This window comes from Gavialis gangeticus, unplaced genomic scaffold (assembly GCF_001723915.1).
Source record: "Gavialis gangeticus isolate Ggan-Ray unplaced genomic scaffold, GavGan_comp1, whole genome shotgun sequence".
Lineage (NCBI taxonomy): Eukaryota > Metazoa > Chordata > Crocodylia > Gavialidae > Gavialis > Gavialis gangeticus.
The window spans coordinates 132213217-132217903 of NW_017729022.1; the positions used below are offsets into that span (position 1 = coordinate 132213217).

The following is a 4687-nucleotide window of genomic DNA, read 5'->3' on the forward strand; positions in this document are numbered from 1 at the left end:
CCCCCCAGCTGCTGCTTTCTGCCCCCGGCCCAGGGGCAGGGCAGTACAGCACAGCTAGCAAAAGGCAAGTCCAGGCTGCACACTGGGGGGAAGGGGGGAGAGGTGGCAGAAATCAGGGTAACATGGGGGGAAGATCACATCCTTGTGGGGCAGCAATGGAGGCTGGGGGGCCCATGAGGGTACACAAAACAGCAGGAGAGGGAAAGGTGGAGAAACCGCCCACGCAGTGTAGTAGTGGAGTGGCACCTGCACAGGTGCATGGAACTACAGGGTGGGGGTGTCTACACAGAGTGCAGCTCCACAGGATTCTAGAAGATGGATAGTTGTGATCTACAATGCTTCAAAAGACTGACCAGAGGGTTGAAGACCTCTAAATCATGATAAACTGTGTGGTGATTTGTAAAGCACAGGTAAAGATCCTTCAGATGAGCCTGACATACCAACATCAGCCTGAACTGGAATTCCCACCAACACTGTCATATAGCTACTTAAATTTCCTGAAGATAAGCAACCACTCTTATTACTTACAGCAAGATACCACATGCCATGCTTCTTAGCATTCAGACAGTTCTACAAAGACTTGACAAGGACTGTTCCAGCTTGCCTCCTGGCTCTCAATAAACCAGCATTCAAGTCTGCGTATAGGAACAGATTTCTAAGCTCCAAGTACGATGCTGGTGGTATGCCCCAAGTATAATCAGTTTCTTCTACTGCTGATACTTACAAGCCTCAAGTATTACATATCTTTTCATGATTCTTCTGCTTGCAGTGAGGAAGTTTTCAGAATCAGAAAGATGATATTTGCTTTTGGAAACTAAATACTTTCTATTAACTGTCCACAATGGATGAAGACTTACTAGAATAAGTATTTATATATGGGTTGCACTTTCCCCAAGTGCCACTCCGATCCCTTTCCCTTACTCAATCTGCTGCTCAGGTTTCTGCTCCCTCTCCTGTGCTTCTGACCAAACTGTTGCTCTGTTTCCTGCCCTATCTGCTGCATACCACACACAGAGGCTGCCCATGACACTTGTGAGCCCATGCTGTAGGTTGGTCCCCCCGCTCTAAAGCATTCAGGTAAGATCTCAGATAGAGTAAGCCAAAGCAGCTCCACTGAATATACTGAAAATATGGTGAGTTGTAGCCTGTATGATGGTTTGATTCTTTACGCCAAGGGTTGTCAATCAGGGGTATATCAGGGGTACCCCTTGGGGTATTTGAGAAGGTCCCGGGAAGTATGCGTGGGGTGCGCAGAGATGGAGCACCACCACCCACCACCCCATGTCACGGCCTCCCAGGAGCAAGGCCAAGCAGGGGCAGGGGCAAGGGCAGTGGCACCCCTTTGCAGGCTGCACAGGTGCCACACAGCTGGCTGGACACTGGGGAGGGGGGCGAGCTTGCATGCACTGGAGGCTGCCACCACTCTGCACTGCTGCCGCTCCGTGTCTGGCCGCACATCACTCCCCCAACTTTGCGTCCGTCCATGTGCCTCCCACCGGCTGTCAGGGGTACACCTATTAAAAATGGTTGAAAATCCCTGCTTTACGCATTTTACACGTTGAAGATAACTGTTTTCCTCATCAATACATTGATGAATGTCAAAACTACAATAAGCAGGAGTTATATGGAATTAAGTCATGTTACAAGATATATATAATTTATAGACCGATATAATTTTAGACCTTCTCTACTTGACGGAAGGCCATAAAATCCTCAGATTCAGAGCAAGACATATTCCAACCACCTGAAACTCCCATTGATAATTTTATGTTGAAGGAAATACTACAAATCTAGGGCCTGGACCCTTCCATAGATGATAATACTGAGTACTTTCAGAGTTACTCTGAAATTCTGAGTTAATAGACTCTTGGGGCCAGATTTTAAAAGGTATTCAGGGACTTAAAGATGTAGATAAGTACCTAGTCATATAAATTCCACCAAAATAAACAAGCTGTTCCTCTGAGCTTGTTTGATAATCCTACCATATATGCAAGTCCTTTAAAACTAAATCTTGATATCATATTAATAATTTAAAGTCACTATACTACTACTTTTGTCTAATAATCCACATGAAAACCTTGGAAAATGGACTATTTTTGTAAACAACCTAGTAGTATGAACTTCAGTCATCAAAACATTAGATTGCTCAATAATGGTATTGTAGGAAATAAATACAGCTGCTGACAGACACGGGAAAGAAAAAACCACCCACAAAAATCGTTCTTTCCTGGAAGCAGCAGCACATTATTTCAGCCTGGATCCACAGCATCTTTACAGATTATGCAGGTCAGCAAGGCTTTCTGGCACTCATATCTAATTGCCAATTCAATCAGCTATTAGATAAAAGTATCCTGCTGAAGTGCCCGATCTATACAGATGTTGGGTGAACCACGTCAACCAACATATGATGCCTCTTCTGGGCACGTGCTACACTCAGTGCAGGGGTGCACCAAGTTTAAAGTGCTATTGGGGCGGGGGGGAGCTACGTCTGTAAGCAGTCTACATGGCTCAATTCTTCCAGTTTGACTCATTTCCACATCCAAGATTCAAAGGACCATGAAGGTGTGATTTATACTAATGCCTACTTAAAGGGAAAGTACACACAAAAGCACTTGATTCCCACTTATCCCATCTTAACATTATGCTAACTACATATGTATTTGCAGTGCACAGACTTCAGTGCTGTACAGCATAGAGCTGATGATAGCTGTAGTCTCAAGGAATATACCAAAACATAAATATACAGCTCCGACAGGATCAGGTCCTCAAGGACCAGAAACCAACTTATTTTAGTTCAAGTATCACCTTTGATATGGAAATAATTTCCAGCAAAGTTTGAGTAAACAAATAGTAGAAAGTACTGTACAGACTTCTGTTCTGCTCAAACACAAGCTATCAGCAGAATAAAGTGCTTCAAAAGTCATACATACTTGCGGCACTGTGACTTCCCTATTAGAAGCAGGTTTAAAATTGGAAGGTGTCTGTCAAGGTAGAATAGCTATCGCCCTCCTTGAAAGACTCCACAACAGTCTCCAAGATTATGTGAAGAACCACATGCTGCCAAGGAGTCTTAGTTGGGTATCCCAACTCCTAGAAAAGCATATCTGCAAATTCTGCAGCTCTTCTCATACTGCATTGCAGCATTAACACTGGATACAAAACACATTTAGACACAAGAGTCAAACATGCTCCTCTGGCCCAAAGGCAGGAACACAACTAAACAGATCCATCTGATACAGTAAAATCCCACTATACATTTTAATCTACTATTTCAGAAGGAGAAAATAGAGGCGCTCTTCCAGAAGCTGTATCACATTATGCTTGAGGTTTAAAACAGCCTTAAAACATACAAGTTTTGCTCATTGTTTTACCTTGCAAACATCTGGCAAGGTCACTGTTTCTATAATGTTACTATAAAAACCAGGTATGAAGTTACCTTTTTTGACATTATCTTACATTATCTTTTTAAAACATTCAATTATTGTGTTTATATCTACATGCAAAATGCTTTTTAGTTGGTCTAATAAAAGGCATCATTTTGGAACCAAGAGTTCTAGATTTTTGCATTTCAAGGCCAAATCTTTCCTAACTTCCCCGGAGACTGATTTTTGGAAAAACCCACACAAGCATATTTGGGATTATATGGATATCCTTTGTTTGGCAGAAGTATTTATCAGTACAGTACTGAAGCCTGACAGGAAAAGATCTCCACCAAGGACTAATTTTTTTCTCTTCTCGGTCTTTATCAGATAGATTTAGCTCAGTCCCTCTTTCCCATATGCAACGGACAACTAAACAGGACCATAGGAAGCAGTCTGAATTCAGCTGTAAAACAGGTTTTTCAAAAACATTCTGCCAGCTGTTTAACCCATCATATGGAGCAAGAGACCGTTTGATAAGAAATTAAGCACGTGACAGTTTTGACAGCTCTTCACCCCAGGCAAATGTTTGCCCACCACGATGATTATACTTCTATGACACGGGGCAGGGATGAGGGATTACCATGGATTTACAGGTATGCTGTTTGGAAGAGCAACAAGCCACGTCAAGACCCCACCGCGAGCCCTCACCCACGGCCGCCCAGGGGTCCCCAACCGAATAGCCGCGAAATGCGCGGGGGGACCCCATTCCAGTGACATCATGCCGCCCCGGCCCAGCACCTGCGCCCCCAACGGCGCGGAACCCCCCGCTTCCCAGCCCCGCTCTGACCTGCGTCGCTCGCGGCCCGTGTGTGGGGGGAGGATGGAGACAGGGAAGACGAAGGCGAAGGCAGCGGCAGCAGTGTAGCTCCCCGCCGGCTGCTCAGCTCGAAGGAGTACGCGGCGTCGCCCCAAACCGGTTCCAGCTGCCCCCGGCCGAACCGGCAGCGGGGCGGGGCGCAAGTCGGGGCACGTGACCGTCGCAGCCAATAGGAGCAAGCCGCTGCGACGTGGAAGCGGGGAAGAGGGGGGAAAGGGCGGCTCCGGTTCCTAGAAAGCTCGGCCGGGGGCGGGGCCAAAGCCGCGAGAGGGCGGGGCAATTTCCAGTAAGACTGGCCTGTCCGCTTTGCAGAGGGTTCCCTTCGGGGGGCTGGTTGAGAGTGTGAGCAGTAGTCTGAGGTCCATACATTAATGCCTTGTGAGGTTCATGTCATCCATGGGCCACCAGTTGGACATCTCTACTGTATGGTGTTAGGCCTATTAGTTAA

At 46.1% G+C, this 4687-nt stretch overlaps 1 protein-coding gene across 1 annotated transcript in view; it reads right to left on the reverse strand.

Annotated features, from left to right (window-relative positions):
• Positions 1-4373, reverse strand: part of GPCPD1 (glycerophosphocholine phosphodiesterase 1) — a 65881-nt gene extending 61508 nt beyond the window's left edge. The window contains exon 1 of the mRNA XM_019516199.1: positions 4210-4373. The gene's annotated coding sequence lies outside the window, so the exon portion shown is untranslated. The remainder of the gene's footprint in view (positions 1-4209) is intronic.
• Between the last annotated feature and the right edge of the window lie 314 nt (positions 4374-4687).